This window comes from Mesoplodon bidens (assembly GCF_964165515.1).
Source record: "Mesoplodon bidens genome assembly, chromosome: 4".
Classification (NCBI taxonomy): domain Eukaryota; kingdom Metazoa; phylum Chordata; class Mammalia; order Artiodactyla; family Ziphiidae; genus Mesoplodon; species Mesoplodon bidens.
Window position 1 is genome coordinate 131,128,372 of NC_138160.1, and position 12,611 is coordinate 131,140,982.

Below are 12,611 nucleotides of genomic sequence, written 5' to 3' on the forward strand. Positions count from 1 at the left end.
TTTATTCTTTGTGTTGCAATGGTAAATGGGAGTTTTTTCTTAATTTCTCTTTCAGATTTTTCTCATTAGTGTATAGGAATGCTAGAGATTTCTGTACATTAATTTTGTATCCTGCTACTTCACCAAATTCATTAATTAGCTCTAATTGCTTTCTGGTAGCATCTTTAAGATTCTGTATGTATAGTATCAAGTCATCTGCTAAGAGTGACAGTTTTACTTCTTCTTTTCCAATTTGGATTCCTTTTATTTTTTTTCTTCTCTGATGGCTGTGGCTAAAACTTCCAAAATGATGTTGAAAAATAGTGGTGAGAGTGGGCACCCTTGTCTTGTTCCTGATCTTAGTGAAAATGCTTTCAGTTTTTCACCATTGAGAATGATGTTGGCCGTGGGTTTGTCATACATGCCCATTATTATTGTTGAGGTAAGTTCCCTTTATGCCTACTTTCTGTAGGGTTTTTATCATTAATGGGTGTTGAATTTTGTTGAAAGCTTTTTCTGCATCTATTGAGAAGGTTTTTGTCCTTCAGTTTATTAATATGGTGTATCACATTGATTGATTTGCATATATTGAAGAATCCTTGCATTCCTGGGTTAAACCCCACTTGGTCATGGTGTATGATCCTTTTAATGTGCTGTTGGATTCTGTTTGCTAGTATTTTGTTGAGGATTTTTGCATCTATGTTCATCAGTGATATTGGCCTGTAGTTTTCTTTTTGTGTGACATCTTTGTCTGGTTTTGGTATCAGGGTGTTGGTGGCCTTGTAGAACGAGTTTGAGAGTGTTCCTCCAACTGCTATATTTTGGAAGATTTTGAGAAGGATAGGTGTTAGCTCTTCTCTAAATGTTTGGTAGAATTCACCTGTGAAGCCATCTGGTCCTGGGCTTTTGTTGGTTGGAAGATTTTTAATCACTGTTTCAATTTCAGTGCTTGTGATTGGTCTGTTTATATTTTCTATTTCTTCCTGGTTCAGTCTCGGAACGTTGTGCTTTTCTAAGAGTTTGTCCATTTCTTTCAGGTTGTCCATTTTATTGGCATAGAGTTGCTTGTAGTAATCTCTCATGATCCTTTGTATTTCTGCAGTGTCAGTTGTTACTTCTCCTTTTTCATTTGTAATTCTATTGATTTGAGTCTTTTCCCTTTTTTTCTTGATGAGTATGGCTAATGGTTTATCAATTTTGTTTATCTTCTCAAAGAACAAGCTTTTAGTTTTATTGATCTTTGCTATTGTTTCCTTCAGTTTTTCTTCATTTATTTCTGATCTGATCTTTATGATTTCTTTCCTTCTGATAACTTTGGATTTTTTTTCTTCTTCTTTCTCTAATTGCTCTAAGTGTAAGGTTAGGCTGTTTATTTCAGATTTTTCTTGTTTCTTGAGGTAGGATTGTATTGCTATAAACTTCCCTGTTAGAAGTGCTTTTGCTGCATCCCATAGGTTTTGGGTCATTGTGTTTCCATTTTCATTTTTTTCTAGGTATTTTTTGATTTCCTATTTGATTTCATCAGTGATCTCTTGGTTATTTAGTAGTGTATTGTTTAGCTTCCATGTGTTTGTATATTTTATAGATTTTTTCCTGTAATTGATATCTAGTCTTATAGTGTTGTGGTAGGAAAGGATACTTGATATGATTTCAGTTATCTTAAATTTACCAAGGCTTGATTTGTGACCCAAGATATTATCTGTTCTGGAGAATGTTCCATGAGCACTTGACAACAAAGTGTATTCTGTTGTTTTTGGATGGAATGTCCTATAAATATCAATTAAGTCCATCTTGCTTAATATGTCTTTTAAAGCTTGTGTTTCCTTATTTATTTTCATTTTGGATGATCTGTCCATTGGTGTAAGTGGGGTGTTAAAGTCCCCTACTATTATTGTGTTATTCTTGATTTCTCCTTTTATGGCTGTTAGCATTTGCCTTTTGTATTGAGGTGCTCCTATGTTTGGTGCATAAATATTTACAATTGTTATATCTTTTTCTTGGGTTGATCTCTTGATCATTATGCAGTGTCCTTCTTTGTGTCTTGTAATAATCTATATTTTAAAGTCAGTTCTGATTGATATGAGAACTGCTACTCCAGCTTTCTTTTGACTTCCATTTGCATGGAATATCTTTTTCCATCCCCTCACTTTCAGTCTGTATGTGTCCTTAAGTCTGAAGTGGGTCTCTTGTAGACAGCATATATATGGGTCTTGTCTTTGTATCCATTCAGCCACTCTGTGTCTTTTGGTTGGAGCATTTAATCCAGTTACACTTAAGGTAATTATTGTTATGTATGTTCCTATTACCATTTTCTTAATTGTTTTGGGTTTGTTATTGTAGGTCTTTTCCTTCTCTTGTGTTTCCTGCCTAGAGAAGTTCCTTTAACTTTTGTTGTAAGCTGGTTTGGTGGTGCTGAATTCTCTTAGCTTTTGCTTGTCTGTAAAGGTTTTTTTTTTTTTGTGTGTGTGTGTGTGTGTGTGTGTGTGTGTGTGTGTGGTACACGGGCCTCTCACTGCTGTGGCCTCTCCCGTTGTGGATCACAGGCTCCGGACGTGCAGGCTCAGAGGCCATGGCTCACGGGCCCAGACACTCTGCGGCATGTGGGATCCTCCCGGACCGGGGCATGAACCTGTGTCCCCTGCATCGGCAGGCGGACTCTCAACCATTGCGCCACCAGGGAAGCCCTCCTTTGAAGAAAGTTTTTAATGGTCACTTTGATTTTTTTACTAGACAAAGGGCTCTTCAGGTTTTTACACTCTTCTGTGTATTTTATCAGTTAAAAATTTCAAGGAATTTGTCCAGTGCATTTTTTCATTAAATTTATTAACATAATTTTTCCTATGTTCCTTTATTATCCTTTTTGAACTTTTTTTTTGAATTTCAGACTTAAATGACAGTCACAAAAATAATACAAATAATATCTGCATACCCTTTCATTATATTCCCTAAATGTTAATATTTTAATACATACGCTTTGTTTTCTCTTTTGCTCCCTTTTATACATGTATATTTATAAAATGTAATAAATATATAATGTAACACAAATACAAATTTCTGAACTCAGTACTGTGTACTGAGTAAATTACAGACGTAATAACCCTTTACCCCTAAACACATCAGTATGTATTTCCTAAAAACAAAGATATTGTTTTATAACCACAATACAGTTTTCAAAATCAGGAAGTTAACATTGGTACGATACTATTTACCAATATACAGACCTCATTCAAATTTTACCAATTGTTTCACTAAATATTCTTCCTAGCAAAAGGAAAAAAAATCAACAGAAAACAAAAGCTCTCTCTTCCAATTTCCAATCTACATTTCATTTAATTGTCAAGTCTCTTCAGTCTTCTTTAATCTGATAGTTTCTCAGTCTTTTTCTCTCACAACCTTGAGGTTTTGTAGAATGTCCTTCAATTTCTGTCTTCATAAAAATAATTTTCTTGTTACGAGATTTGAGTTACGAGTTTCTGTCAAGAATATCTGAGAAACTGGACTTCCCTGGTAGTGCAGTGGTTAGGAATCTGCCTGCCAATGCAGGGGACACGGGTTTGAGCCCTGTTCTGGGAAGATCCCACATGCTGCGGAGCAACTAAGCCTGTGCACCACAACTACCTAGCCTGTGCTCTAGAGCCCATGAGCCACAACTACTGAGACCATGTGCCACAACTACTGAGACCATGTGCCACAACTACTGAAACCTGTGCACCTAGAGCCTGTGCTCTGCAACAAGAGAAGCCTCCACAATGAGAAGCCCACACACCACAATGAAGAGTAGTCCCTGCTCGCCACAACTAGAGAAAGCCTGCGCACAACAACAAAGACCCCCCACACAACAACAAAGACCCAGTGCAGCCAAAGATAAAATAAAATACATTTTAAAAAAAAGAATATCTCAGAAATGTTGTGTCCTTTCCAGTAAATCAAATCAGTAGGCATATGATATCTATTGGAATTTTTTATGGTGCTGTCAACTTTGAACACTTGGCTTTGCTGGTGTCTACAAGTTTTTTCCACCATAAAGTTTCCACTTTGCCCTTTGTAATTAGAAAAGTATTAATACTTAGAGACTATGAAAATAACCGGTTCTCATTAAACAGTCACCTATTAGTTTTAGCATCAATCAATGGTTCTAGCCAGAAACAATTATTACTATGGTAATTAACAAATGGTGACTTTTTAATCTCATCATTCCCTTCTACATTTTAGTTGGCATTGTCCTGTAGGAAGGGTTTTTGCATATCTCCCATTTAATTTTCTCATTTATGTAATGGTCTCTTGGATTCTTATTTATTGGATAAAATCTGTTGATATAATGTATTATTTTTGTTAAAATATTCCTAGTGTTGGCCATGCGGACTCACTTTCAACTGTGTCTGTGTCCTTTGATGTATACTAATCATTTTTTGAGCACTTTCTTACTGGAAGTCTCCAGATTCATATGTCGCTTGGTCTGCCCCAGCCCTGGAGTCAGTCTTTTTCCAAGGAACTGTTGAGAATCATATTTAGAAACCATGATCTGGGCATGACATGTTACTGGATGTCATTGCTTGTAAGTGCCCTAAGTAGACTGATATAAGAACTATATAGATATGTGTATGTATGTACATAGACATATACACATCTATATCTAGAACTATGACTTCATACTGATACTTCCAATGTTATAGGATCCTCTCTAGCCTTCCCCCTTTCCCCATTTGTAATTCTCTTCTTTGACATTGAGAAACTTGAGCCTCATTATCCAAAATATACTTATTTCATCAATTCTAGAGTATATATAATATTTGTATTTTTTAATGCTAAATTTGGTCAATTTAGTTTTGCTAAAACTGAAAAACGCATCTATTGCCTAGAGTTTAACCTTTGTTTACTGTTCTTGTTTTCAGCTTGAGGGTATAGAGCAAAAGTAAGGTATTCAAAAGTTGACTTGGAATGGTTCATTTTTCCTCTTCATTATGATTATGTTATTCATTTGAATTAGATGTGTTCTTCTGTTTCTGTTTCTATTTCATTTTATTCTCCCCATCCTTGTTGATTTTATTTATATTTTTATGTATATTAAAATAATATGTTTTAATAGCTCGGACTATACAAAATTTATACTTGAAAGTGTCACTCCTCTAACCTCTGCCATTCCTTTTGTCCAGTTCCCATTTTGCCATCCCTTTCACCCTAAACGTATGCAAAAGGTAACCCATCTCTTTTTAGTTTATCCTTTCTATGTTTCTTCTTGTGCAAATGAGGAGATTTCTACAAGTTTTATTTCCCCTTATTTCTTAAGTAAAGGTAGCCTGTAGCTTCTTTTTTTGCACTTGGATGTTTTTTTTTTCACTTAACACTGTATTCTTATTATCCTTTCTAACAGCAGTTGGATTTGTAGTGATGTTCCTTCTTTCATTCCTGATGTTGATAATTGTGCTTTCTTGCTCTCTCTTTTATTTTTTTCATATCGTTTTTGTGAGGAGCTGATCATTTTTATTAAACTTTTTAAAGAAACGGCTTTGGGCTTTAATTTTATCTACTATTTGTTTTTTTATCTCACTTATTTCCGCTCTTATCTATAGAATTTCCTTCTACTTATGATGGATTTAATTTGCTTAGCTTCTTAGGATGGAAGCGGATTGTTGATTAAAAATAGATCTCCCTTTCTAAAATAATCATTTAAAGCTATACATTTCTCACTAACTACTGTTTAACTACATTCAACATGTTTCTATGTGTTGTGTTTTCACTGTCACTCAGTTTGATATACTTTTTAATATCTCTGTAACTTCTTTGATCCATGCATTACTTCTACGTATACTGTTTAATTTCCAAATATATAGGGTTTTATAGACTTTTTTATTGATTTCTTATTTAATTCCACTGTGGGCAAAGAATACAGACCCTAATATAAAAATCTTTTAAAACATTTTGAGAATTTTTTTAACATCTTTATTGGAGTATAATTGTTTTACAATGGTGTGTTAGTTTCTGCTTTATAACAAAGTGAATCAGTTATACATATACATATGTTCCCAAGAATTTTTTTAATGGCTCAGCATATAGTCTGTATTTTTTGAACATTCTATGTACACTTGAAAAGAATGTGTATTCTTATAATTGCTGTTTGCTGAGTGTAGTGCTCTGTAAATGTTATCTAGGTCAAGGTGGTTAATAATGTTCCTATTTTCTATGTTCTTACTGATTTTTTTTTTTCTGGATCGTCTGTAATTTACTTAGAGAAGAATGTTGAAGATGCTAATGAGTATTTTGGATTTGTCTGTTTCTCCCTTTAGGTCTTCCAATTTTGCTTGATGTTTTTCAAAGATCTCTTAATAGGCACATACATTTCTGATTGTTGTATTCCTGGAAAACGAACAGTTTTGTCAGTATGAAATCTTCTTTATTATCTCTTATAATAATCCTTGCCTTAAATTCTATTCACTATTAATATAAGTTGCTCCAGTTTTATTATGTTTATTATATATATGATAAATCATCTTTCATTCTTTTACTTTTAGGTTTTCTTTACCTTAAATTTACATGCCATCATTTTTAGAACATAGTTCTGGCTTTTTATTTGCAGTCCAGTCATCTTTCACTTTTAATTGAAGTATTCAATCCATTTTTTTATAATGTAGTTATTAATCTGTTAGCTTTAAGTCTATCATTTTTCTATTTGTTTTTATTCAGATTGGCTGGCTTGTTTATTTATTTAGGGTTTCCCTATATCTTCTTTCATGCCATATTTTAGGTTTATCAGATAGTTTAGTAGTCCATTTTATTGGCTTTTTAACTATATTTTGTTTTGTTGATTGTCCTAGAGATTATAATATGCATTTTTCCCTCGTTCCCTAGTATCTTTATTTATTTTTATTTTATTGAGGTAGAGTTGATGTACAATATTATATAAGTTACAGGGTACAAGATAGAAATCCACAATTTTAAAGGTTGTACTCCATTTATAGTTATTATAAAATATTGGCTATATCCCCTGCGTTGTACAATATAGCCTTGTAGCTTATTTTAAACATAATAGTTAATACCTCTTAATCCCCTACCCCATATGTTGCCCCTCCCCTCTTCCTTCTCCCCACTGGTAACCACTAGTTTGTTTTCTGTGAGTCTGTTTCTTTTTTGTTATATTCACTAGTTTGTGGTAATTTTTAGATTTCACGTGTAAATGATATCATACAGTATTTGTCTTTCTCTGTCTGACTTATTTTACTTAGCATAATGCCCTCTAGGTATTTACCTATACATTTATGACTTTCTATGCTCTGCATTAGCTTATAGAATCCCAATCTATCATCATTTTCTTTAAGTTTGAATAACATGCTTTAGCATTTCTTAAAGTGCTGGTCTGCTGCCAATAAATTCTTGCACTTCCTATTTACCTGAAAATATCTTTGTTTTGCCCTCATTTTAAGGTTATTTTCACTGGACATAGGATTCTGGGTAAAAGAGTTTTTCTTTTAACAATTTAATCATCATTCCGTAGTCTTCTAGCCTCTTTTGTTTTCAGTATCAGTTGTCATTTTTATTGACAGGAGACTATAATGTTCCCTATATGTAGTTTTTTGCCTCTGTCTGGTTTCATGATGTTCTGCTTATTTTTGGTTTTCAGAAATTGGACTATAATATGCCTAAGTTTGTTTTTCTTTGTAATTACCATAACTGGGATTTGATGAGCTTCTTGGATCTGCACATTTGTTTCCCCCCCACCAAGTTTGACTACTTCCACTCCCTCTCTTTCTTTTTTTCTGTTTTGTTTTATCTCTTCTCTCTCTACCATATATATTATATTGCTTTATAAAATTAAAATATATATTTCTATTATTGTCTTCATACTGAAATAAAAGATGAAGCTAGAAGTAGATCGCTTGTCCCTTTCTCTCATCTCCTCCCAGCTCACAATGCTTGCATCTCTTAATAGCCCACATTATCTTGGATCTGTAGTCTCAGTGCATTCAAGTCTCAGAACAATCTCCTTTGGAGTTCTAGACTTTTTCTAGAAAATCTTAGCCCACCACAGCCACTCTGCTTTCTGTCATAATGTCATTTACCCTGGGCATGTACAGAATCCTTGCCCTTCTTGTACTATGTCGTTTTGTGGAGGTGGTGTTTGCCATGTGATTTTCAAAAAAGCCAGTGGGCTTTAGGAATGTTCACAAATGTTTTAGTTGTGTTATCGGTATGGATGCCATTAGATATTTTTAATATCACTTGATATTTTCACATGAGTCTCAGAAGTTCTATTCATTTAGTTTTAATCTTTATTTTCTCCATTCTTCACATTGGATAATATATTGATATTCTATCTTCAGAAAATAATATTTAGAAGATAATCTATGTTCAGTTTCACATATCCCTCCTTTCTCCTATCTCCAGTCTGTTTCTAGAGACTTTTCAAGGAAATTTTCATTTCAAATATTTTACTTTTCAGTTTTAAATGTTTTATTTTATTCTTTCATTCAGTTTTCATTTTTCTGCCATTTACTTTCTTTTCATTCATTATGATACATTATCCTTTATAGTCTGAAACATAGATTTAGTAGATGTTTTCAAGTCTTTGCCTGCTAATTCCAACATCTTGAATATTTCAGGCTCAGTAACAATTGACTATTTTTCCTCTTGACTCAGGATTAAATTTTCTTGTTTCTTTGTGAGTCTACTAATTTATTATTTTATGCTGCATATTCTGAGTGAAACATTGTTACAGCTAATGTTTCATACTGTGAATCTTGGTATTTCATTATTGAAATAATTAAATTATACCAGTTGTTCACAAGTAAGCCAAGGATTTGATTGGTATTTTTATGCAGATTTAAGGATTTCCTCCTTTCCTGGATTCCCCCCTTCACTTTCTAGCTGCTCTGGCAGCCCTAAACTCCATCATCTGACTTCTTAATTCATTATGACTATGATAATTCTGCTTATATTTTCTCCATCCAATTCCCTGCACATTAGAAAATGCCCACAGGTACGAAGTTTAATAAATGTGAATCTTATCCTGGGAAGTTTCCTTCTGTCAAGGGCCAGTTCCCTCCTTTTTTTTTTTTTTCTTTCCCTGCTTTTTGTTGCCCTCCAAACCTATTTTGTCCAGTGTTTACAAATGTTAGATGTGACAGAGTTGGTAACATATAAGCATCAGTACCATTACAGGAAGTAGCATTAGAGTAGGTAGATATTTTCAACTTGCAAGATCAGTACTGTTCTGTAGAAATCTCATATTAACTACCTTCATAATAAAAATTTTTCTAGTAGTCACATAAAAAAAGTAAAAAGAAATAGGGAAATATAATTTTAATACTATATTTTATTTAACCCAACATATCCAAACATTACCATTTCAGCAAATAATCAACATAAAATTAATAGTAAGATATTTTCTATTTTTGTTTACTAAGTCTTTGAAATCTGGTGCGTTTATACTTTCAGTACAGCTCCATACAGATGCTAAATTTATAAGAGTTAAAGAGGAATGTAGTATTACTGAAATCATAAAGTTAGGTTAAATGGAAAATATTTTACATTGCTTTAGTTTATAAATTGACAGCAATAAAATGAAATTGTGCACTGTTGGTGGGAATGTACATTGGCGCAGCCCCTGTGGAAAATGGTATGGAGGATCCTCAAAAAACTAAAAATAGAACTACCATATGACCCAGCAATCCCACTCCTGGGCATATATCTGAAAAAAACAAAAACACCAATTCGAAAAGATACATGGACCTCAATGTTCATAGCAGCATTATTTACAATTGCCAAGATCTGGAAGCAGTCTAAGTGTCCATCGACAGAGGAACAGATAGAAAAGATGTGGAATACCTCTCAGCCATAAAAAAGAATGAGATTTTTCCATTTACAGCAACATGGATGGACTTGAGGGCATTATGCTAAGTGAAATAAGTCAGACAGAAAGACAAATACTGTATGATATCACTTATAAGTAGAATTAAAAAAAACAACAAAGTAGTGAATATAACAAAATAGAAGCAGACCCACAGATATAGAGAACAGACTAGTGGTTACCAGTGGGGGTGGGGGGGGCAATTCAGGGATGGGGGAGTCAGAGATACAAACTACTGTGTATAAGATAGGCTACAGGGATGTATTATACAGCACAGGGAATATAGCCAATATTTTGTAATAACTAAATGGAAAGTAACCTTTAAAATTATATTAAAAAGTTTGAAAATTAAATATAAACTACTATGTGTAAACTAGATAAACGATGATATATTGCATAGCACAGGGAATTATAGTCACTATCTCATAATAACATTTAATTGAGTAGAACGTGTAAAAATACTAAATCAGTATGCTGTGCACCTGAAACTAATATAATATTGTAAATCAACTATTAAAAAAAAACCCAACCAAACAAACAAACAAAAAATAAAATTCAAAATTCAGTTCCCTGGTCTTGCTAGCCACATGTCAAGTGCCCAGTGGTTACAAGTGGCTAATGGCTATTACATTGAGCAGCATACATAGGTCAAGATGATAAAGTACTTCTGTATTTTCACTAAAGGAATTGACCTTAATGTTAGCTATCAGTACAAGTACAATTTTATAGGAATTAAAAATAATATAAACAATTTCAATTCTATTTTGGAAAAAATTAAAGAAATAGATCTGGTCAATGTTTTCAATGATATGAAACAAATTCTAAAGTTTTGCAAAAAGATTTTGGAAAGAGCAAAGCCAAATTAGTTTGCATAATGTCCATTATTTATGTGCAGAATTTGTCAACAAATTGTTATTTTTTAGTAGAACACATTGTTCATTCTTCTATGAAATTATCTCTTTGGGATTCATATTTAACAATATCCTGGCTATAAAAGTCTCCTACTTTGAAAGTGTCCCTTTTTGTTGGCCAAATAATTATACTGATGATTTTGATTATTTAAAAAGTAATCTTTTGGTATTATGGTTATAACTGTCTTGATTCCCAAGGCAGAAATGTGTGTAAATTGGCTTGTGTAAAACTCCAGCTCTGTAAACCAGCATAAAAATCTCATAGTGATTGGCCAGGTAGAAAATATATCTACAAACTAGTGTACTAAGAACAGAGCTGATAGTATCTAGAGAGCCTATGTCCTAGTTCTAATGACTTACCAAATTTCTTATAGGTTTTTAGTACATATCTGGTTGATATGACCTGTGCTAACTTCTATCAGTATCCAAATAAAATGAAGAATCTACTTAACCACCCCGCCATCCCCGCAAAACAAATCAAAATCCTAAAATTCCATGATCATAAGTCAGGAAACTTTGAATATGACCAAGAACAGTGATGTCAGTTTGCACTCGTTTGGGGCCCAGTGGCCATGCATATGCAATAAATATGGTTAAACTGCATAAAGTGAGCTGTCGAAGAAAAGAGGTAGGAAAAGAACAGTGCTACTGAGCTACTGTCTTTCTTGTTGATCTACAGGTCAAAAGAGAGATCGAGTAATTGGAGAAGAGGGTCAGGAAGTTTCCTTCATGCTGGACAGCTCAGTAGATAGACCTTTGGGCATGTGGCACCATTTATATGAAATTTTCTTAAGCACTTATTATGTATCATATAAAGACTATCTTCTGAGTATACTGTTGAATACGATAACTGTAGTCTCTACCCTCAGATAGGTATGAGTCCAGTGGGTAAATTGCCAGACAAAGTGCTAAGAATTTTATAATTATTACTTATTTAATTGTCAATGATAAAAAAATAGAAACAGTGGGATGGGTTTATTTTCAAGGAAAGAATGTGAGGCCTGGAAATGACCTCTTCAAAGTAACCAAAAATGTGTGTAGCATGGCTTCGATTTAAAGTCAGGTTTGAGTCACTCTAGATGCCATAGTCTTAGCCACTCTCCATAGTACCCAGTAGAGATCATCAGGCATCTCTTGGTTCTGTATGAACACAGCCTTGTCCCCACCCTAGAATGTAACTCTTCTGAGACTTAAAGGCCCTGATACCCTTACTCATGGCTGCATTGCTTTTGTGAAAAGGAATTATTTCTATCTGCATACAAAAGTTTACCATCTATGTCAAACGACAATGTTATACGTTCTGAATTCCTCAGGATATTATTCTAGATCCTATACCCTGGGCTTCAGTAGCTTTCAAACTTGTAGGAGTGATACAGGCTTCTAATGAGAGGGTTGTTTTACTTCCTTGAATTAAAATAATAGGATTCTGAACCTGGAAGTATCCTTAGTTTATCTTTCCCAGCCCCCTTGTCTTTTAGACATGGATACAAATTCTAAAGAGGTGTCAATGTGTTCAAGATCTAAAAATCAGAGAGTGTCAGTCATTAGACCAGAACTAACCTATCTTGACTCGCAAGTATTAGTTATTTCCTCTGTGTCACAGATACCGCTTGCCTCACAGATACCCCTTACTCTCTCAAAGTTTTGGAACAGATAATAGTCTAAATAGGAAAACTTTGCTGGCAGAACTTCTGGGTTGTCCAGGAGTTACAATGCTCCCATCCAACAAGCATGCTTCAGTGTTCTGAGCTTCCTGTGGGTGTGGAATGGGAGGTGGGAGTGAGTGAGGGTCACTCAATTTAATTATCCATGAAACATCTGGCACTCACAGAGGGAGAAATGATTTGCTTACTTTGTTAGCCAAGCTTTTTCATTAAGCA